At 38.9% G+C, this 24,647-nt stretch overlaps 1 protein-coding gene across 23 annotated transcripts in view; it reads left to right on the top strand.

The window, feature by feature from the left end:
• Positions 1-8,863: 8,863 nt before the first annotated feature.
• Positions 8,864-24,647, top strand: part of CEP128 (centrosomal protein 128) — a 554,311-nt gene continuing 538,527 nt past the window's right edge. For 5 of the 23 annotated variants that reach the window (XR_010323198.1, XM_003408566.4, XM_064292823.1 and 2 more), the window contains exon 1: positions 8,879-9,076. The gene's annotated coding sequence lies outside the window, so the exon portion shown is untranslated. Of the gene's footprint in view, positions 9,077-11,474; positions 11,640-24,647 lie in introns of all 23 variants that reach the window. The other 18 variants (XM_023546450.2, XM_064292820.1, XM_023546444.2 and 15 more) reach the window with 8 other exon arrangements.

Genomic DNA, 24,647 nt, shown 5'->3' with positions numbered 1-24,647 from the left:
TTGTTTTGTCTATGTTTTCCCTTATCTTTGTCTGCATTTTCCTTCATCTGTTGCAGAGCCCTGAATGTTAGAGTTCTGAATTCCCTGTCAGCTAGTTACGGTGCCTCTTCTTCTAGCAGAAATTCATCTGGTGTTTTATTTTGGTTGGTTTCTGGCGCCATCCTGTCCTGTTTTTTATATATTTTGATATTGACTGCTGTCTCTGGGACATTCAGGAATTTTTTTCTTCATTTATGGATTGCAAATTTGATTGTTTTGTCCTGCTTCTTTGTTTTATTTGGTTATTTCTGGGCAGGTGAGATTGGTGTGTTTTGTTGCTTACTCACCTGTGGGCATGATTCTTCTCACCACCTTGTCCAAGTGGATAGGGCCGGTTGCTCAGCTATAGTGCAGCAGGGCAGGTCCATCGGGGGTGGAGAAGTGGGGATGGGTAGTTTGCAGTATGAACTGGAGGCTATGGGGCAGGGCTGTGGGGCACTGCAGGCAGGGTCTGGGGACCGTGTCACTACTGCTCAGGGGCATGGCACTTGGTGCATGGTGCAGATAAGCAGGAGGGAAAGGAGAGGCTGTGACGTGCACATCTAAGTGGATGGGTAAAACCAGAAAGAGGAACAAAGGCAAAAAGAAAAAAAAAGGCAAAAAAATGAAGTAGAAGAATAATAAAAAGAAAGAAAGTAAATAAAATGGCAGTGCAGTAGGATTCAGCAGGTAAGGGTGGGGCAGACCCAGTGAGACCATGTGTTGGTGCTTAGCTTTCTAGCTAAGTGATGTGGCTCAGCCTGTTGAGAAGCAGCTTGGGTGGCACCCAGGGCTAGGTGGGCAGGAGAAAGGAAAGAGGGGAGATAGAAGAAACCAACAATCAAACAAAAATAAAAACAACAACAACAAAAGAATATGGTGGTGGGTACACTGGCCGTTGGGAGTGGGGCAGAATTGGAGCAGTAGCAAGCCGATGTCTCTCTTGCTGTCAGGAAGGGGCAGATGTCCACAGTCTTGAAAAAATTGTTTTTTAGATTTTTGTTTGTTTGTTTGATTCTACTGGGAGGGTAAATTCAGGCTCAAGATGTTACTGCACCTTGGCTGAAAGCAGAAGTGCTATGTTGAAATATTTAACATTTTAATCTAGATTTAGAGAGCATGAAATTGGCTTAATGGAAATCATTAAAAAAAAAAAAAAACCAAAACCCGTTGCTGTTGAGTCTGAATAATGTAGGTAAACTCTCCTATGCCTACAGGTTTCAGTTTAGTAAATTAAAACCTAACTTTAGGATAAAAAATGCCATTGCTGTCAAGTTGATTCCAACTCATAGCAACATTATAGGACAGAGTAGAAATGTACCATAGCATTTCCAGGGAGCAGCTAGTGGATTTGAACTGCCGACCTTTTGGTTAGCAGCTGAGCTCTTAACCACTGTGCCACCAGGGCTCCAGACTTTAGTATAACCATATTCTAATAGCCCGCTCCACAAATTGCTATGATAATCAATATAACAACTTTTTCCCCCTTAGCATAACTTTTAAACTGGGGCAAAAAAAAAAAAACAAAAAAAACTCATGAGATGTGAAGATGAATCAGTTTAAGTAAAGCTGAAAGTGTTTGCACTCAGATCCATTAAACACACCCAAAAAAAATCCATTTAAATGTAACAAATAAATGATAATGGCTCTAGACTATTACATTTTCATTCACGTAGAATAACCGTTAGCATGATCCAAATATCAGAAAGTGGTGTTTAGGTATGAATTCTTGTATGAATTCTCCTGTTTCTTTCATCTCTTTTTCATATGGTATCCATTAAAGTGGATATTGGCTATATTACTTAGCTACAATAAAATGTTCTATAATTTTGCTTTTGTGCACTAGTAGTTGCTTATTCTGACATAAATGCATATGAATTACTGCATTTTATCTTTGTTATGCACTTGACAGTGATGTTGTTCTTAGGTGCTATCAAGTCAATTGAGTGCTAACTACCTATAAATAGTAGGTGTGTTGCTGAAAAGAACAGTATGTGATCAACAGAGCTTCTACACAATGAATGCCTGAAGGCAGGGGCAGATTATTCAATAGGCAAGGTAGGCACGGTGTTTAGCATGCTGACCAAATTATCTGTAGTGAACAATTTCACTTTTTTCACCACATCAAATATTCTGCTTCTAGGTATGGCTGGCACTTTGTCTCTCTCCCAAGCCCACAGCTCCTTCTTACAAAATCAAAGCCTCTATTCAAAGTTACGGAAACCCTGGTGGTGTAGTGGTTAAGAGCTACCACTGCTAACCAAGATTTCAGCAGTTTGAATCCACCAGGTGCTCCTTGGAAACTCTGTGGAGCAGTTCTACTCTGTTCTATAGGGTCGCTATGAGTCAGAATTGACTCGACGGCAGTGGATTTGGTTTTGGTTTTATTCAAAGTTACAATCCCTAACAGAGACAGTTTACCCAGTAAGTAAGGTAAGCATGTGTTTGCTTGTGCTCCGTCCACACTTCTGTCATTTTGTCGTACTGTGGGGGCTTGAGTGTCGCTGTGATGCTAAAAGATATGCCACCAGTAGTACTCAAATACCAGCAGGATCACCCTTGGTGGACAGGTTTCAGCTGAGCTTCCAGACTAAGACAGACTAGTAAGAAGGGCCTGGCAGTCTATTTCTGAAAAAAATTAGGCAGTAAAAACCCTATGAGTAGCACTGGAACATTGTCTGATTGTCAGGTTGGAAGGCACTCAAAATACGACTGGGGAAGAGCTGCCTCTTCAAAGTAGAGTTGAACTTAATGATGTAGATGGAGTCAAGCTTTAGGAACCTTCATTTGCTGATGTGGCATGACTCAAAATGAGAAGAAATAGCTGCAAACATCCATTAATAATCAGAATGTGGAACATATAAAGTATGAATCAAGGAAAATTGGAAGTTGTTAAAATGAAATGGAATGCTTGAAGATTGATATCCTAGGCCATAGTGATCTGAAATGGACTGGTATTGACCATTTTGAATCAGGTAATCATATGGTCTACTATGCCAGGAATGACAAATTGAAGAGGAATGGTGTCTAAAAGAACACTTCAAGATCTATTCCGAAGCTGTTAGTGAAAGGATAATATCCATACACCTGAAAGGAAGACCAGTTAAGACAATTATTATTCAAATTTACCCACCAAGCAGTAGGCATAAGATGAGAAAATCGAAGATTTTACCAACTTCTGCAGTCTGAAATTGATCAAGCATGCAATCAGGATGCATTGATAATTACTGATGATTGGAAAGGAAAGGATTGGTAATAGGAAAATATGGAGTTGGTGATAGAAACACTGCCAGAGGTTGTATGATAGAATTTTGCAAGACCAACAAACTATTCATTACAAATACCTTTTTTCAACAACATAAATGGTGACTATACACGTGGACCTTCCCAGATGGAATACATAAGAATCAAATCAACTACATTTGTGGAAAGAGATGATGAAAAAGCTCAATGTTATCAGTCAGAACAAGGCCAGGGGCCAACTGTGGAACAGACCACCAATTCCACATATGCAAGTTCAAGTTGAGGAAAAGTAGAACAAGTCCATGAGAGCGAAAGTATGACCTTGAGTATACCAAAAAACCCAAACAAAGCCCACTGCCGTCGAGTCGATTCCGACTCATAGTGACACTATAGGACAGAGAAGAACTGCACTATAGAGTTTTCAAGGATCGCCTGGTGGATTAGAACTGCTGAACTCTTGGTTAACAGCCATAGCACTTAACCAGTACACCACCAGGGTTTCCACCTTGAGTATACCCCCCTCAAAAAAACCAAACCCAGTGCCATTGAGTCGATTCTGACTCATAGCGACCCTATGGAAACCCTGGTGGCGTAGTGGTTAAGTACTATGGCTGCTAACCAAAGGGTTGGCAGTTTGAATCTGCCAGGCACTCCTTGGAAACTCTATGGGGCAGTTCTACTCTGTCCTATAGGGTCGCTATGAGTCTATGACCTTGAGTATATCCCACCTAAATTTAGAAAGCATCTTAAGAATAGATTTGACACACTGAACGCTAATGACTAAAGACCAGACTAGTTGTAGAATGGCATCAAGGACATCATACATGAAGAAAGCAAGAGGTAATTAAAAAGACAGGAAAGAAAGAAAAGACCATTATGGATGTCAGAAGAGACTCTGAAACTTTTTCTTGAACGCTGAGTACTAATGCAAAAAGAAGAAACGATGAAGTGAAAGAGCTGAATAGAAGATTTCAAAGGGCAGCTACAGAAGACAAAGTATCATAATGACATGTACAAAGAACTGGAGCTAGAAAACCAAAAGGGAAGAGAACAAGCTCAGGATTTCTCAAGCTTAAAGAACTGAAGAAAAAATTCAAGTCCTGAGTTGCAATTCAACAGGAAAAATACTAAATGATGCAGGAACTATCAAAAGAAGATGGAAGGAATACACAGAATCACTGTACAAAAAAGAATTAATCGACTTTCAACCATTTCAGGAGGTAGCATATGATCCAGAACCGATGGTACTGAAGGAAGAGGTTCAAACTACACTGAAAGCACTAGCAAAAAACAAGGCTCCAGAAACTGACGGAATACCAGCTGAGATGTTTCAACAAAGGTATGCAGCACTGGAAGTGCTCACTTGTCTATGCCAAGAAATTTGGAAGACAGCTACCTGGCCAACCAACTGGAGGAGATCCATTTTTGTACCCATTCCAAAGAAAGGTGATCCAATAGAATGCTGAAATTATCAAATGATATCATTAATATCACACACAAGTAAAATTTTGCTGAATATCATTCAAAAGCGGCTGCAGCAGTATATCAAAAGGGAATTGCCAGAAATTTAAGCCAGATTTAGAAGAGGGTGTGGAACAAGGAATATCACTGGTGGTATCAGATGAGTCCTGGCTGAAAGTAGAGAATACCAGAAAGATGTTTACCTGTGTTTTATTGACTATGCAAAGGCATTCGACTATGTGGATCATAACAAATTACGGATAACATTGTGAAGAATGGAAATTCCAGAACACTTACTTGTGCTTGTGTCTTGTACTTAGACCAAGAGGCAGTCATTCAAAGAGAACAAGGAGATACTGCATAGTTCAAAGGCAGGAAAGGTGTGTGTCAGGGTTGTATCCTTTTACCTTATCTATTCAATCTGTATGCTGAGCAAATAATCTGAGAAGCTGGACTATATGAAGAAGAATGGGGCATTAGGACTGGAGAATGACTCATTAACAACCTGTGATATGCAGATGACACAACCTTTCTTGCTGAAAGTGAAGAGGACTTCAAGCACTTACTGACGAAGATCAAAGACCACAGCCTTCAGTATGGATTGCACCTCAACCTAAAGAAAACAAAAATCCTCACAAAGGACCAATAAGCAACATCACGATAAACATAGAAAAGATTAAAGTTATCAAGGATTTCATTTTACCTGGATCCACGATCAATGCCCATGGAAGCAGCAGTGAAGAGATCAAAAGATGCATTGCGTTGGGCAAGTCTGCTGCAAAAGACCTCTTTGACCTGTTAAAAACAAAGATGTCACTTTAAGGACTGACCCAAGCCCTGGTGTTTTCAATTGCCTCATATGCATGTGAAAGCTGAACAATAAGGAAGACTGAAGATGAATTGATGCCTTTGAATTATGGTGTTGGTGATGAATATTAAATATATCATGAACTGCCAGGAGAACAAAGAAGTTTGTCATGGAACAAGTACAGCTGGAATGCTTATTAGAAGCAAGGATGGCAAGACTTTGTCTCATGTACTTTGGACGTGTTATTAGGAGGGACCAGTCCGTGCGGAAGGACATCATGCTTGGTAAAGCAGAGGGTCACTGAAAAAGAGGAAGATTCTCTGCTAGATGGACTGACACAGTAGTTGCAACAATGTGCTCAAGCATAACAATGATTGCGAGGATGGCAAAGGACTGGGTATTGTTTTGTTCTTTTGTACATAGGGTTGCTATCAGTCGGAACCAACTAGATGGCACCTAACAAGAACAATACTTGTGCTTACTTACTCTTCTGTAGTGAATAATTTCACATAGGTTTTGTGTAAAATTGTTTACTACAGATTAACAGGTAAGCACAAGTAAGTCCATACTTACCTTGCTTGCTGGGTAATCCTCCCTTCCTGAATTTGCAGTGGGCAATACCATCTTTGTAACATCTTGTCTTTTGTTTTGACTCTTCTTAGGCTTTCAGTTAGCTTGAAAATTGATGCACAAAGAGTCACACCATTTCTGATTGTTTCACAATGGTATAGGAGAGTGGCTTTTACCATATCTTGTGTCAGAGGGAATTTTGAGTGGTTCCATTCGGCCTCAAAAAATCAAGATGTGGGGAATTTCCCTTTTACTGTCCCCCTAGCACCTCACTTGGTTCCTTGGTGCTCAATCTTACTTCTAAGGACTTATGAGTGTCCTGGGATATTACAGAGAAGCTTGATCATCTTCGATGGCTAGATGGAACCAAGCAAAGTAATGGTACAGGTGGTTGTTACTGGCGCTTGGCAGTCACCAGGCTAAATATTGGCTGCTTTTGAAGGGATATTCTCCCCTGATGTGAATGGGTAGGGCAACTGGGCTCAGGTCATGAGTAGTGATTGCTTAAGTGGAGGTTAGGCACTTGGTGGACGTGGACTTACCTACTTTAGGATTTAACTCCTTCAAGTCTGTCCCTGCCCCCCATCCTAGTCCCTCTTTCTTATGTGTTTCTTACCATATTGCTGGTCAGGAAGCCCTTTTCTTCTGAAGTACTGCTCTGGCTTATGATATTTTTTGCCAAATCCTTTGCTTATAGCATGACTCCTTTCTGAGAGCAGGGTGGCTTCATGAGTTCTCAACCTGTGAAATGGCCTACAGTCAGAGGGACACCATATTTAATTTAATACCCTCCTGTTCCCATTTTGAAATTCTTAATCAGTTTTGAACAAGGGCCTCACATTTTCATTTTGTACTGAACTCCACAAATTCTAGAGCCAGTACTCTCTGAGAATCTGTATGTTCAATGCTCAAAAACCAGGAAATGACTACTTCTTCTACTTTGCCTCCTCTCCCTGCTTTCTGCAGTAGCCTTCTCTGAGGCCACAAAAGAGAGCCAAGGGGAGAGGAAAATTCTGATTAGTATTTCAAATATGTCTTCCTGTTACATGGAAATAATCAGTCACCTGACATTGTTTCATAGTAGGATGATTTTGCAAGGTATCACTGAAATACAGCTTCTGCCTCTTCTATTTCAAATAGCACTGCCTCGCTTTACCACCCAACAACATCTTACATACTGTTTTCCCTCCCCTTAGCCACTCTAGATGAGTTGGGTTATGATGATTATGTCAATTATTTTCGACTACCCCATTCCAGAAACTCATTATGGATTATCTCATGTAGGTGTTTAATGTTAGCTACGGTGTCTGATGAAACTTGTTCAAGACACTAGATGTGAATTTAGTACCTCGGGTCTCACAAGCTGGTCAGTCACGACCAAGGCCACAGCTTCGCCAACATAATCTTAGTCAAGGCTCTTTGGATTTTAATTAACAAAATTTATCTTAAGCTTTGAAAGGGAAATCATTACAAAGCAGCAAGGTATATTCTTTGCTCTAGAACCAAAGAATGAAGTCTCAATGTTAATGCACCAAACATTTTAGAATATCACAGAATATAGCAGTTCACATATATGAAGTTCTTACTACTGGGTAGGCACAGCGCTAAGTGCTTCACACACATTAATTTATTTTATCTCCTACATGTTAGGTATTATTCTTATCATCCACATTTGGTGGAGGAAGAACTGAAGGCACAGAGTGGTTATGTAACTTGCTGAAGGTCTTATAAACCCCGTCCTGTGGCCATAGAGTCTATTCTGACTCATAACACCCTACAGGACAGAGTAGAACTGCCCCACAGAGTTTCCAATGAGTGGCTGGTAGATTCAAACTGCCAACCTTTGGTTAGCAGCCGAGCTCTTGACCACTGCGCCATCAGTGCTCCGAAAGTCTCATAACTGATGGGTATTACAGCTCAGATCTGAACCAAGTGGTCTGGGTTCAGACTGCGTGCATTTAACTACGGATAACTGCCTCCAGTGTACCACGTAACACACAAATAGGAAGTTTCTGTGGGAATAACAGAAGTTGGGACCAGGAATTTGAAGTCGTCAGAACCCATTCTCTCAGACTTATTCCCTCTGGGGCTGTCCAGTTTTGCTTACCTCTATCCATTTTGACTAGATAATCTTTCTCTGTTCCCTTTTAATTCTAAGAATTTGTGAGCCTTTGGAACAAGGCCTTAGGCCCTGGTATTAAGTAGATTTTAACATTTCACTGCTGGCAATTACTCCTCCCTGTTCCCGATATGGGTCCCTGGCGGCATAGTGGTGAAGAACTCGGCCTCGAACTAAAAGGTTGGCAGTTCGAATCCACCAACCGCTCGTTGGAAGTCCTATGGGGCTGTTCTACTCTGTCCTATAGGATTGCTATGAGTCGGAATTGACTCGATGGCAACAGGTTTGGTTTGGGCTGGTTCCCAATATGTTAGCATTACAACTACTTTGGATTTCCTTATTTTTTTAAAGTGAATATTTTAGATTTTTCTGATTAAATTACGGTCAGGGCCAAGGCAGCTCTCTTACTCACTTTGTGTCCGGACACTGAGTTTGTCTTACACATGAATGTACTGGCCCTTTAAGAAAAATAAAGACCGGACGAAGAGGGCGCGGCCCAGGGACTCAGATGCCAGCTACTGCCGCTCCTTCCGGGAAAGTCACCCGAAGGGCAGGCACGTTGTTTTCTGGGAATTGCAGTTTTCTTTACAGCCTCTTCCTCTTGGTTACTTCTTGCTTTTGAAGGCGGGATGGACTACAACTCCCACAGGGCCAAGCGGCATCGGCGGGGTCCTGTCCAGTCGCGGCTGCTGGGCGGCTAGTTCAAGTTGCCATAGCTGCGAGTCTGGGGAGAGCAGAATCAGTTGCGCCGCAGCGTCTGGTCAGTTGCACCTTCTGGGTCACTGGTAGCCGTGGGAGCCGAGTGGGGTCTCGGCGATGATCCGGCATTAAGGACTTGGAGTCCTGTTTTGTCTCAGGTACCTGTCCCTACTGCCCCTTTGCCCTTTCTCTTCACTTCCCTATCTTACTACCGACGTTTCGGGCCCCACTTCCCTTCCTCCTGGAAGTGGGATACCAAAGCTTCGCGGAGATCTGGGGTGGGGCGTGAGTGAGTAGGCTGTGTGCCGAAGTTAGGGAGAGACAACGTGCTTGGTATCCCCAAGCCGTTGTGTCTTGCCACGAGTGTGGCAGTCAGGTCCCAACCAAGTTATGCAGGGAATTTGGGCTACGTGGTCTTCCTTTGGGAGCAGCTTGCCCTGCCGCTAGCATCTGTGAAGCTTGAGCTGTCAAGGAGATTGGTCTCGGACTGTTTGTCCTTCAGAGAACGATGTGATGTTTGCTCGGCTGGCCCGGGGTATAACTTGATGTTTTTGTACCTGTCTCGTAGTCCCAGAAGTTTGCTGCCCTCGGAGACTTTATATCAGTGACCTATCTTTCCTATGCCGGTACTAGAGTTGCCCCCACGTTAGGTATTAGTCGTCCCTTATTTAGATAATATTGCAGGGATATTTGCCATTGAATCCCAGCCGCATCCTTTATTGGTTTGGTGGAGCTAGTCACTTCCGCCTTTCATCTGTAAAATGGGACGGTTATACCTCGCAGCATTATTCCAAGGAGTATATAATGTGTCTAGTACAGTGCCTGGCACATTGGAGGTGCTCAGTACTTGATATTTATTTTTATTAATTAAGCAGAACAGTGTCGTTGAATAGAAATATAATGTGAGCCACGCACAAAATTTTAAAATTTCTAGTAGCCACATTAAAAAAAAATCAAAACAGGTGAAAATAATGTTTAATAGTTTATTTAGCCCAATATATAAGAATATTTTCATCTCAACATGTAATCAGTTTAAACTTATTAATTGGACATTTTGCCCTTTTTTTTTTTTCAAAGTGGTACTAAATCTTCAAAATCTGGTGTTTTACACTACAGCACATCTCTATTTGGACCAGCCAGATTTCAAGGGCTTGATAGCCATATGCCGTAAAAGAAACTAGTGACCGCCATATTGGACAGTGCAGACAGAAGTTTAAAACTTTGACACTTTTACATTGGCACAGAGAAATTTGGTTTTGCCTATGGCTCTTTTGGAGCCCCGGTTGCACAGTGATTGAGGGCTTGGCTGATGTCCGAGAGGTTGACAGTCTGAATTCACCAGCGGCTCCTGGAAACCCTGTAGAGTCACTACGAGTCTTAATCAATGCGATGGCAATGGGTTTAGTTTTTGATGGCTCCTATCATTGGGTGAATTCATGGGGTGAAGGTTGCTGCTTTGTTAGAAGAGTGAAATATGTGCCATAACTGTGTCCCCTCGGCATGACTCTGCCATTTTACCTCTCTGCCATTGTGTAACTTGGATCACTTTGAATTGTCTCTCAATGGTTTATTTTGTTTATTTGGATTAACTTTCTCAGGTTACCTCTTTTCTTGAAATGGTTTATTGACTTATCCCAAGATTTACTTTTTATGTGGGCAACTAGTAGTTCTCTGGATGGCTTTACGTGGATTCTTACAGATTGCTTTGAAAAAAGTCACCTAGAATTAAACATATTTCTCTCCACAGCTCTTTCCTGAAATGAAAGGCATCTTATTTTTATTTGTTTGATTGTAATACTAAGTGTGGCAAGAACTGGGTGTCTGATAAAATGTTTCTTTTAGAGTTGCTAGCGTGTAGTTCATTATTGGCTTAGAAATACAACTGGGCCATTAAAAATTCAAAGTCAGAAGTGGCATATTAATTTTATTTAATTTACCAATTGATAGACATACTCAGAGACAGTACTTTTGGCCAGATTTGGGCAACAGTTCACACCACAGAGTGACCTGGTAAGCCCGAGGTGAATATCTAGTGCTACTGTAACAGAAATACCACAAGTGGATGGTGTTAACAAAGGGAAAATCTTTCTCTCATAGTCTAGGAGGCTAGAAGTCCAAATTCAGGGTACCAGCTCCAGGGGAAGGCTCTCTCTCTCTCTCTCTGTTGGCATTGGGGAAGGGTCCTTGTCACCAATCTTCCCAGGTCGAGGAGCTTCTCACCACGGGGACCCTGGGTCCAAAGGATGCTTTATTCTCCTGGCTCTTCTTTCTTGGTAGTATGATGTCCCCCATGGCTCTTTGCTCGCTTCTCTGACACAATTCAATCCATAGCATGAGATGTGAGCAGAAATTCACCAGTGAGGGGTATGTTGAGTGGGGCACTTGGATGTGAAGGATTCCTATGAGGTCAGTTGAGCTTTTGGATGACCCCAGAGGTGTTTTCTGTGTTCTCTGATAGCCATCAACTGTGCATAGTGAGGGTAAAAGCTAATTTGATTATTTTTTAAGATTTAAAGTTGCAGGTGTGGTTTATTCCCTTATTTCATTTATCTGTAGGTGGTTTGGGGCAAGTGTAGAAGCAATCAAAGATCATCACATCTACGGATTAGGCCTTTTGCCCTGAACCTCAGAAGGAAATGATAGGAGGCAGATATATGTGCCTAAGGAGAAAAGCACTGAGCTAAGAGAAGAGCGACTCAGAGTTTTGGGGGCGTGTGCTTTGTAAGTATGCCTTCTCTGAGTTTCTGAGATAACAGACTTCTTCATATTTATAGTGAAAAAGCATCAACAGATAGACTTTTGGGGGCAAGAAACCCTTTTCTAATAGGTAAAATAAAAACAGGATGATCGTGCATGCAATGTTACAAAAACTTAGATGAACAAAATAGGTAGATTGAGAGACATTGAAAACCTTAACAGAAGCAACAGTGAAGCAACTGTTATATTAGACAGGTATTTGAGGACCTGTTTTGTCACAGCCACTGTATTAAGCACCTTTTACATGTATTCTATATAATCTTGTTATTATGATCATTTTTATTTTAAAGATAAGGGATTTGAGTCTCAGATAGGTTGTTCTATTTGCTCAGGACCCTGGAACCCAAAGAGAAGTCTTTACCCTCAAGTTTTCTGACTTCAAACCCCAGTGCTTTCCACTACAAAGAGACTCCACTGTTTAAGATTGCTGTCTAAATAGAATTTGATTTACAATCAGCATTTTTAGATTCTGTATACTATATAATGAAAAGCTTATTTTTTGTACTAGCTTGCTAGTATTGCCGTAACACAAATACCACAAGTGGGTGGCTTCAAAGAACAAGAATTTATTGTCTCACAGTGTTGAAAGCTAGAGTCGACATCAAGTCATCGGCTCAAGGGGAGGGTCCTTCCTTGTTGTTGGTGGTTGTTTTTAGTTGCCACCGAGTCAATTCTGATTCATGACTATCCCATGTGTACAGAGTAGAAAGAATTTCAAAATATTTTGTTTCAAGTTTTCTCCAAAAGAAGATTTTTCTCTCAGACTTTAATTTTGATTGTGAATTACATATCCTCTGATCAGTGTGAATATCTTCTTGTACAAAATTTGCTCACATGGCCTATGTCTTCTTTTCCTTGTGTGTACCTGTGACTATTCAGCTCTTTTTATAACACTCAGAGGGGTTTAGGTTTAAGACTCAGCCAGCTACTATATGACCTCATTAACATGACAAAAGAAATCCCCTATTTCCAGTGGGTCATATAGATAAGTACAGGGGTTAGGACTTCAGTATAACTTTTGGGGGGATACAGTTCAATCTATAACACCGTAATTCATTTCTTTATATGTTCAAAGGTTCTATTATATTAGTTACTTTTAAAAAAAATACAATGGTCCATACTTTATAATGAACATATTCAATGTGAATCATCTTTGGAATCAGGGGTGCAGTGTTAAATACCAAATTTTGCAACATTTATTTAAAATTATAGGAACTTTTTAGCATTTTAATGTTGCAATTTGAAAAAAGGCACTTAAACATCTTGCATCGGAGCCTTGCAGTAACACGATGTTCAAGATCTATGCTTTACAAAATCCTTAGGATTAAAGACTTTTTTGAGCAAAAGAGGGTGACAGAGAGCTGATAGGATGCTCTAGTCCAAAAGTTCTCAACTGCAGTGTCTGGACACATTTGGGAATAATATAAAAATAATCTAGAGTAGATTCAGTAGATTCACAGTTATCCATGTAATAATGTCACTGGGTTGATTCTAATGTGAAATGGTTTTACTGTATTCACATTATTATATAACGTACTTTCTTCTTGTAAAAATGTTTTGTTATATGTTAGTACATAAAATTCTACCTTGGCCCTTTAACTGCTACATAGTATTGTAGTGAGTGGATGAACTAAGAGTCATGTAATGAATCCTTTATCAGTGGATGTGTTGTTTCTTCTTTTTTTTTAAGCTACTAGGAATAATTCTCAATTGAATGTTCTCACACATACCTTTTACAAACTTGTCCTTCTGTTTTCCTGAGGTAATATTCTTAGTAATAGAATTTCTGGGTCAAAAAAAAAAAAGCATATGCATATTACTTACTTTTTCTTGCATTGCCAGGTGGTTTTCCAGAAAAGCTATTCTAGTTAATACTACTTGTTCCCTTGCCAACACTGGGCATGATAACTTTTTTTTTTCTTTCTTCTTTCTGGCTTATCAAAACAGATAGAGAAGAATTCCATTTTATTATTTTAATTTGCAGTTTCTAGATTAGTGAAACAAAGTAAGTTTATACATGTTTTAGGGCTATTTGTATTCTTTGAATTGCCTGTTTAAATAGTCTTCGCACCTTTTTCTCCTCATGTTCTATTGTTTCCACTACGGTTCTTTTTCTTATGTTTTTTAAAGAGCTAATTAATCCCGATTCCCATACAGTGCACGTATTTTCCTGAGTTGTCCTTTAGTCTGTTAGCCTAGTTTCTGATGTCCTATTGTCAATAACTATGAATGGCCTGAAAATGGTTATCACACCTTGCTCAGATATGCACACCTCTCTGAAATTCATATAAACCTCAAAAAAAAAAAAATTTTTTTTTTTTTATAGATCTGTATAATGCTGGTGCTTGGCGTGTTTGGGAGATGGGAGTATTTGTGGGTACGTGAATCCATTTAGCTGACAAACATGTTAAATCTCTGTGCTGGCAGATAACTAGCATAGGGTTTGCCATGGAGCAGGTGCTCATGAATGAATGGATGGGTTCTCATGAATGAATGAGCTCATAGATGAGTGAATTAAAGCTAAACGTGAACCAGGCTTGTCTGAATGAACAGAGGTGTTGTGGAAAAGTGAACTATGAATTTTATTTTAAAAGATGAAGACAGTAATTTTATAGATAGTAGGAAGAAGGAAAAATTTTGATGGTGGAGAGTGAAGGCTTTAAAATGGCAGAAATGAGTTTGCCTAGGAGCAGTGATTGGTACAATGAAACAGTAGTGTCTGGACCCAGATGATAAAGAGCCTAGCTAATTCGGAGTTTAGAGCTTTATATTGCAGATAAATAGTAATTGAGGAATGCGAGTAACTGCAAATGACTATGATAAATTAAAATGGTTCCCAATAACTCAAGTCAACCTCCTAGGATGTTTCAGTTATAATAACGTTTTAACACATTTATTCAAATGAATTTGAAATGTTTATCTTTGTTCCCTCTATAATAGACATTATTGAGTATTCATATTTATGCTATTTTGAAGCCTAATCCATATTGTTTGAAGACTTAAGATAATTAACGTAGGCCATTTGCCACAAGAATTACTTCATCCAACAATTATTTAATTTGTACTTGCTTGCTATTTGCAAAACCCTGTCCTTTGAAATTTGTCTCTGGATTAATCATAAGGGGTAATAAGGAAAATTTAATTGTAAATTCATTTAAAATACATGCCAGGCAGTATGCTAGGTGCTGAGATACAACCATGAACAAACAAACAAAAAACTAATCTCTGATGGGATTTTAGAGTCTAGTGGGAGACAGACAAGTAAATAGCCAGTTACCAATCTATGGGCTGTGATGAGGTGCTATTCACCGTGGACATACAGCTAAAGGGCACTTGGCCCAGAATTGGGGTAGAGCAGTGAAGGCAGGCTTTCTAGGGAAATTTCCTCTGGAACAAGACTTGAAGCAAAAGTAGAAGTTAGCCAAGGTAAAAGGATTGAAAAGAGTATTCCAGGCAGTGAGTCCAGCATAGGCCTGAAGGTGAGATGAGCATGACATATTTGAGGAACTTAAAAATAAAATTCAGTGGCACAAATAAACATTTCATGAATGTGCTTAATAAAAGCCTTGTTATATAGATATAAGAATGCAGAGGGAGGAAATACACTTCTTGCTGGAGATGGAAGGCCTCACTGAGATGAGAATGTATTATTTGAACTCTGCCTTGAAGATTAAGTAGAATTTAAATAGGTGGCAATAGTACACAGGGGAAGGCATACCAGAGAGCACTAATGATATTAGTGAACGATGGAAGCGGTAGAATAGCTGGTGTGTTCTATGGTTCTTTTGTTAAAGAGAAGGATTTTTTTTTTCCTTTCACCATTGAAAGACTCCCATATGTCTTTGCAGTCTGAAACCCGGTTGTTCTCTCAAGGATAGTAGGTTTGGGAGAAAAGTTCAGGAAATGAACTGCTTTTTGAACCAAGTCAAATGATTTATTAGTAAATTATATGTATCAGTTAGCTTTTTCTGTATAACAGACAACCTTAAATTTTGGAGGTAGACAGCAATAAATGCTTACTGTTTGCAAAATGGGTTAGCTAAGCTGTTTATGGCTAGAATCACTTGTCTAGGATCAGAGGGTTGATCTGCTGATCTAAGCTGGAAGTCACTGGGGTAATAACGTGTCCCTCACCTTCTAGTAGTCTAACCTGGACATATCCTTTTGGTGATAGAAGAGCTGCAGAGGACCAAGTTCCAGTGTAAGTCCCATCTCAAGCCTCTGCTTGTGCCATGTCAGCTAAAATCCTATTGACCAAGAGCAAGTCATATAGCTAAGCCCAGAGTTACGGTTACACCACCTATGGTGGGAGGATAGTGCATATAGGGAGGAATGAAGAATTGGGGTCAATTTATTGAGTGTACTACACTATTATTCTGAATTTAGTTTCTTATATACACAATAACCGGAAAACATTCAAAGTAGTTTGCTTAAAATCAAGCTGTCTTGCTCAGTAACAGTATCTCGTTCTGGTTTTATAGTCTATAGGCAGAACTAATACTAAAGCTGTATCGAGATCATTATTATTCCTATTCTGTTTTACCTGATTTTTCTTTTGGCCTGTGTAGGAAAGCATATCTCTTGGTCATTTAACCCTAATTAATTAATTCTCTCCAACTGAACTGTTCTTTTTCAGCTGAACAGTGGGACTGATAAACTTCCTTTGTTTTGATTCTTTGTCCAAAATAGGGCTTCAAATTCAACTGCCAAGTGGGGTCAGTCAGGTAACACAGTGAGTGAAGCAGACTCTGTGGAGACTGAAGCAAATAGGAGACTACCTGCCTGACTATAGCGTAGCTACTCTTTACATCTGGGTTGTTATGGGAATATTTGTCCTCAGTATTTTCAAGAGAAGCTGGAAATCAGAATTTTCATGTGAAGTCTTCCTTCTTTTCAAATAAAAAAATTAAAACAGCACAAACCAAAACAAACAAACAAACCTGTTGCCATCGAGTCGATTCTGACTAATAGTGGTTCTGTAGAACAGAGTAGAACTGCCCCATAGGGTTTCCGAGGAGCACCTGGTGGATTCAAACTGCCAACCTTTTGGTTAGCAGCTATAGCTCTTAACCTCTACGCCACCAGGGTTTCCCTAAAATAGCACAGTGAGTGTTATTTTAAATGGAACACATTGTTGGGCTGAGTTTAGTCGATAGTCCTCCACTTTTCACCCTCTGATTTAAAAAAAGCAATATTAGAAGCGTGGGGATTATAGCTTCATCTTATCCAGGCTGATCTCCTGTCTAGTCTAGGGCAGTTTGAATAATTAGAGATTGCCTGAACTTGCAGAGAATTTAATTCTTCTCTGCTATTTTGGGGCTGTTATACTGTTTGTTTATTATTGTCGTAGCACAAAATCACGAAGTCTGGTTAAAATTGAAAGTAAAGAGTTTTATTGAGGGAATAGAGTCAGCCGCAGCACAAAAGAACATTGCAATGCGGAAACGTGGAGTCCCAGCAAAAAGAACAGATGAATCCATAGGGGAACAATTGGGGGCACATGGTTATAGGGCTGGAAGAGGAAGTACAAAACACAATATTCTGATTGCTTTACAGGGGTTTAGGTCAGTTAAAGGTGAGACAAAGTAAAGCATAATCTTTGACATTATTAGTTACATGAACATATTGATTGGCTAAAAGACATAATTGAAAGACATGGGGTGGGGGGAGCTTCATGTTGGTTACAAAGCAGTGATACGAAATTTTCAAGAGTGGTCTGTTAAAAGTTACCTTGCTCAGAGTGTCAGTCGCAAAGGCTATTGGGAACAAATAGTTTTCATAAGGGAACAAATAAGTTTCCATGATGTATTCACATTCTTTAGCCTGGCTGCAAATAAACTTATTTCCTTAAAATAGTAGGAGTTAGTTCCTACACAACAAAGGTAGAGTTTGGGGGAAAGATTACATTGAGCTCTTAGTGTTAGTCCAGTCATTTTACAAAAAGGTCAAATGTCTTTGTTTTGATTCTTATCATTCTCTCCTTTTGATAAAAGATTTTGAAGAACATCTGTTGATCACGGTTGCGGGCATACTCTCTTCTGCATGGGCTTGACTTTAAATTGTCCTTAACGGCTGCTTGACATTACATGATAGAAGTGGCGAGACACCACTATGTATTTTTACCTTGTTACGGGTTTTTTTTTTATGGGGGAGTTCTCATCTTAAGGCTGAGCTGGTCTTATGTTGCCCACAAAGGAGTAACTCATCTTCTGCAAGCCTTTTCTGGCAGTAGGACAGCTTCAGTTTTCTTCACCATGCTATTGCTGAGCAGCCATCTTCAGTGACTTTGGTGTGGGGAATGGATAGGATGTAGCCAGATTGGAGAAACAGCCTCACCTACTTTCAAATGACTAAGTCATGAAGCTTCTTTAGTTTGGGTTCTCAAATACATTGTTGATATACATAATTCTCTGACCATGAGATGAAGTGGAATTTTCAGTTCCTATAGTAGTGGTTGGAAGCCCTGGTGGCACAGTGGTTAAGTGCTATGGCTGCTAACCAAAAGGTCGGCAGTTTGAATCTGCCAGGCACTCCTTGGAAACTCTACAGGGCAGTTCTACTTGATCCTATAGGGTCACTATGAGTCGGAATCGACTCAATGGAGTGGGTTTGGTTTCTTGGTTTTCATAGTAGATGCATATCTTATAGCATATTTTATAACTCCAGAAATAAGGATTATTATATGGGGCCCTGGTGGTGCAGTGGTTAAGAGCTATGGTGTGCTATGGCTGCTAGCCAAAATGTTGGCAGTTCAAATCTACCAGCTGCTCCTTGGAAACCCTATGGACCAGTTCTACTCTGTCCTATAGGGTCACTATGAGTTGGAATCAACTTGATGGCAACAGGTTTTTTTTGTTGTTGTTGTTAATATAATCAACCTGGTTCGCAACAGAGATTGTAACCAGGAACTTGCACTATTAGGTAGACAACTGAAGATACTAAAGAAGGATGGTAAAGTTATAGGGGGCATAGAATGTAACCAAACAGTGTTTTGGTGAATCTTAGCAATATCTTTTTTAACTTTTCCAGTGGTGCTAATCCAAGAGCAATAGAAGATGTTAGCAATGGTGCAAGCCCCTTTTTGCTGGGCTAGTAAAAGATCTAAAGCTGTTTGATTATTAAGTACCATGTTAGCCAGTGAATTAAGGTATTTTTGTGCTGCCATTCCATCTGTAATATCGACAGCTCTTTGAGCTGACAGGTTACGAAAAGACAGTTTTAATTGTATTGTACCAAACCAAGGAATGGTTGATTACAAAATGGACCAGTCCTATCTGGGGCAGTCAGCAATAGGATTGCTGGTAAGTGTTGGGCTATGTTGGGCTAAAGAAATGAAATTTTAAGTAACTGGTCCAATGTAGACTTTTATTACGGGTGTAAATATCTAGAGGAACTCCCAAGGTTCTTATCATACATTGACCTTTTATTCTCCAAACTATCTAAGCATGTTGTGGCCTATGCATAAGGAAAATCTTTAGGTTAGGGGTCATCTATAATGAACCTCCACAAAGGAATAATAACCACAGGGGGCACACAGGGCCTGTTTAAAATCAGAGAAACGAGGGTTAGATAAATTTGCATTTACCAGCTAGGTTTCTACGTAGATACTATTATAAGTTCATAGCGTTTCCAAGTTTAATTCCTGACAGGTGTAGTTTTGTGAACATGGGTTATCGTAATGTTTAACAGTTCTATTCAGTGTCTTAAATTAATTTTTACACCAACTACAATATAATTGGGCTTCTTCAGGGTATTGTTTAACAAAGTGGTATTGCCCACTATAATCTTGGTTTCTGCATATGATTTCAGGATTCACCTCTTTAGCTTCAGCACAACCATATGGGATAAACAAAATAACAAGGATCATTATAAAATATAAAAAGCAAGTAATACCATAAACATTTATGCAATATAAATACTCCAACTACTATTAGAACAAGTCCTTGAACTTCCAAAAGTTGATAGAAAACAGGAAAGATCAAGAAGGGTTGGACTAAGTTTTGCTAGGCTCAACTTCACTTGATTTATCTTTCTTAAGAAATTGGACTTTGAAAAATTTGAAGAAAAATGGGAAGAAGACCCTAATTTTATTCTGCCTATTATTCCCTCCTTTTTATCCTGCTCATAATTCTAGCATGAAAACAATTAGTTAAAAATTACTAATCTATAAATGTTAACTTATACAATGAGGCAGCTTTAAAGGCTCTAAGTGTTAGGCAGGGATAACAACATCTCGTAAAAAAAACTTGTTGCTGTTGAGTCGATTCTGACTCATAGCGACCCTATAGGACAGAGTAGAACTGTCCCATAGGGTTTCCGAGGAGTGCCTGGTGGATTTGAACTGCTGACCTTTCGGTTAGCAGCTGAACTCTTAACGACTACACCACCAGACATCTAGTGGGAACATAAATAATTAACACCATGGAAGGTAATTTCCTGATATAGGGATAAGGCAATCTAAATGTAATTCTGTAAGGATCACCTAAGCCAATAGGAATAGAAGCTCAAGGACTTTAATAACCTGTATATACATGGGAAAGAAAGTAGTGGATGTAAATCAGAAGGTAACAGTTGGCAAATTACCAGTCTGTAAATCCCAGCTGATGGAACAGTGCCACTTTAAAAGTTTTAAGCATTAAATAATGAATAACTATTTCAGGGATCTTTATTCAGCATATTTTACTAGGAGAGAATACTAAGTTGGTAAAGGATAATTAGATAAATAGGGAAGTAAAGCTTATAAAGAATAGTCCAAAAATCTTAGCTGCTTGTATGAAGTCTTGTTCCATGATCTTGGGTGGAACCTTTTGCTTCAGTTGCAGTTGTTTCCTTCAGTCTACTGGGATGGATGAATTTTAGTGGGAATCCTTTAGTTGGCTGGACAGTTTAAGTAGGGGCCGCAGTCTTCTTTAATATAGAGAGGCGTATTTACGTCTTAACTCTCTGTAATTTAGTGGTATAAGGATGAATAAGGAGAACTGCATACTGTCCTGTCCAACAAGGCCCCACTGACTCTTTTAGCTGAATTTTTTTTCTAATATATATGGTCCCCTGGAATTATATCAGGCAGATTTTGGAATTTTGGTTTTTGGTCATCAGAGATTCTTTCCACCTGTGAAAATGTTCCTTAGAGTATTGAATTAAAAATTGACAATATTTAACAATATTAGAGTTGGTATAAGTAATATAAGGGAGGGCTATTTGATTTTGAAGAACTGCTTCTCTCGCCATAGTTATTTCTAGTATGTATTTCTTGGAATCTGTGGCATTTCTGAATATATTTTAGTTAGAACTTTGACATGAGCCATAACATTTTTTAATTCATAGGATATTCCATAACTAGTGCAGTGTTATTAGTTCCTGAAATAGCTTATTCATACATAAAAAAGGGAAGAAGGAAGAGAGGAAAAATGATTTTTCATATCTAGAGAATAGAACATTGTATATTAGTGATGCTCTTATATAAATCTTATAGTAATCTTTTTAGTTTACTTAGTTTTAGGTAGCCAATTTTGGTGTCATGTTACTCTGGATCAGCATCAACTTGAAAAACTCCCTCAATTTCTACAAAAGAGTTCTAAAAAACTTGATTCAGTCCAATTGTATTTATATTCAAAATACTATAGTCCTTTTTATGAGTCTGATATAGTCCATTTTTGTTGTTTTCAGTGAATCAGGAAGGTAAAACTTATCTGTGAATGGCAAATTTAAAAATGGCTATGTGGAGCCCTGGTGGCGCAGTGGTTAAGAGCTTGGCTGCTAACCGAAAGGTTGGCAGTTCGAATCCACAAGCCGCTCCTTGGAAACCCTATGTAGCAGTTCTACTTTGTCCTATAGGGTCACTATGAGTTGGAATCAACATGGCTGCAACAAGTTTTGGATGGTAGCTTATAATAATAATTTTTAAAATGAAGAGACTTGATGGTAACTAACTACAAAAGTACTGCAAAGTTAAATAACGTAAAATAAAAACTTTAGATGAAAATACCTCTAAACCTAATGATTAACCTCATTTTAAAAGAGAATCAGAGTATATGAAGAATCATAAAAACTCCTTAGGTGAAACAATTGTCTTTGATGATGCTAGATTTTTTTTTTTGCTCAATAATTTTTTTTAAATTGCACTTTCAGTGAAAGTTTACAGCTCAAGTTAATCTCTCATACAAAATTTTATATATATACTGTCATGTGACACTAGTTGCAGTCCCCACAATATGACAGCACACCCCCCCCCACACCTCGGGTTGGATGTCCATCCAACCAGCTCCTGCCTTCCCATCCTGCCTCTGGACAGGAGTCCCCCTTTTGGTCTTGTGTATTTTCTTGGACTAAGAAGCACACTGTTCATGCGTATTATTTTATGTTTTATATTCTAGTCTAATTTTTGTCTTAAGAGTTGTCTTTGGGCGTGGTTTTAGTTCTGGGTTAAAAGAGCATCTGGGGGCCATGGCTTAGGGTTCCTCCAGTCTCGGATCATTAAGTCTGGTCTTTTTACATGAATTTGAGTTCTGTTCCACGATGAGGCTAGCTTTTAACAGAAATAAAGTTGTGACCAAGTTAGTAATTTGAAAGGATAATAAAAGTATAATAGAATGAGCTTACTTTCTAATATCAGGCAAAAAATATAAGGGAAACGTTAGTGCATAAAACTTTAACCTAAAGAAAATTTGGCATTTCTCTTGATTTGACATGTTATTAAATAAACCTCTTTAGCACTTTTTTCTTTATGAAACAAATCTTTTGTGGCTTTTTTTGAAGTTTCAAAAGTTGTCAGGAGTTTAATACAGGGTATCGAGAAACAACATTTGAGTTATTTAAAGATCTTACAGGTAAAAATTGTAGTTTTTCCACAGCCATGTGGCTTGGTTTTTGATTTAGGAATTTATTCTATTGAACCTTTGATTTTGAGGCAGAGCATATTAAAAAAAAAATTCTTTAGTTTTAAAGAAAATTTTGTTATCAGTGAGAAACCCAATTCTTAGCTTATATGTTATTTAATATTAAAGTTCTTAAAAATTCTTACAAATCAACTTATTAAATTTTTAAATACCGTGAGTAAGAACTTTAACCATACCAAATAAAATTTCTGTTTATAAACCTTTTAAATTTCTTATGAAAATGAATATTTTTTTTTCCCCTGTGGCATAAAAAGATCCTATAAACTTTAATTGAAATTGTAACAAACATCCACCAACCCAATTTAATATCAGTAAGTTACAGTAAGTTACTGTTGAGATAAAGCTTATCTAAACATTCGGTATCGCTATGTAAATTTTTATTTCTTTTGTTAAAAAAAGGTTTTTATTTGGTTAGGAAGGGGCCTTTTGGGGTCTTTTGGTGACTACATGAATAACAAAAACTTATCAGGAGCAGAACTGATTTTTAGCTGGATGTCTTATCCTCATAGAGGCCTGCTTTGTATGTTAGTTTGAGGGTCATTAGTGGCCAGATTGAATGGCCAGGCTTTTTCCTATAGCCTATGTTATAGTTTCTATGTGCTGCTAAAAACAGTGACCTTGATTGCAGCAATTTTTGTCAGTGCTTGGAGGCAAAAGTTTACAAAGGTGTACATTAATATATTACATCATGAGTTTAAAAGGAGCTTATTGGGTTTTTGAAGGGACTTATCTGTGGTCAGACCTGGGCAAGGGTCTCAATAATGGTTACTTCAGACTCAAAAGTTTTCTTTGTCTTGATGTCAGGTGTTATAAAAATTATAGTCACTTGTGTAATGGTATCTAAAGTCTGAGACATGTAATTTTTTCATTTCTGAAAGTTAGAAGATTTAGGTGGTGTTGTTAGGTGCTATATCGAGTCAGTTCTGACTCATAGCAACCCTATATAACAGAATGAAACACTACCTGGCTTTGTGCCATCCCACAATTGTTGTTATGCTTGGGCCCATTGTTGTAGCCACTGTTTCAGTTCATCTTATTGAGGGTCTTCCTCTTTTTTGCTGACCCTTCTACTTTACCAAGCATGATATCCTTCCCTAGGGACTGTCCCTCCTGATAACATGTCCAAAGAATGTGAGACAAAGTCTCATCATCCTCACTTCAAGGAGCACTCTGGCTGAATTTCTTTCAGGACACACTTGTTCATTCTTCTGGCAGTCCATAGTATATTCAGTATTCTTTGCCAGTGACATAATTCAAAGGCATCAATTCTTCTTTGGTTTTCCTTATTCATTGTCTAGATTTTGCATGCTTATGAGGTGATTGAAAATACCATGGCTTGGGTCAGGTGCACCTTAGTCCTCAAAGTGACATCGTTGCTGTTTAGCACTTTAAAAAGGTCTTCTGCAGCAGTCTGGCCCAATGAAATACGTCATTTGATTTTTTTACTGCAGCTTCCGTGGGTGATGTTTGTGGATCCAAGTAAAATGAAATCCTTTATAACTTCAGTCTTTTCTCTGTTTATCATGATATTGCTTACTGGTCCAGTTGTGAGGATTTTTGTTTTCTTTATGTTGAGGTGCAATCCATACTGAAGGCTGTAGTCTTTGATCTTCATCAGTAAGTGCTACAAGTCCTCTTCACTTTCAGCAAGCAAGGTTGTGTCATGTGCATATTGCAGGTTGTTAATGAGTCTTCTTCCAATCCTGATGCTGCGTTCTTCGTATAGTCCAGCTTCTTGGATTATTTGCGCAGCATACAGATTGAATAAGTATGGAGAGAGGATACAACCCTGACGCACACCATTCCTGACTTTAAACCATGCAGTATCTCCTTTGTCTATTCGAATGACTGCCTCTTGGTCTGTAGAGGTTCCACATGAGCACTGGAATTCCCATTCTTCACAGTGTTATCCCTAATTTGTTGTGATCCACACGGTCGAATACCTTTGCATAGTCAATAAGACACAGATGAACATCTTTCTGGTAATCTCTGCTTTCAGCCAAGATCCTCCTGACTGACATCAGCAATGATATCCCTCATTGCGTATCCTCTTCTGATTTCTGTTTGAACTTCC

Source organism: Loxodonta africana, chromosome 10, assembly GCF_030014295.1.
Source record: "Loxodonta africana isolate mLoxAfr1 chromosome 10, mLoxAfr1.hap2, whole genome shotgun sequence".
NCBI lineage: Eukaryota > Metazoa > Chordata > Mammalia > Proboscidea > Elephantidae > Loxodonta > Loxodonta africana.
The sequence above is the reverse complement of the archived record's forward strand: the minus strand, read 5'-3'. Positions and strand labels throughout refer to the sequence as shown.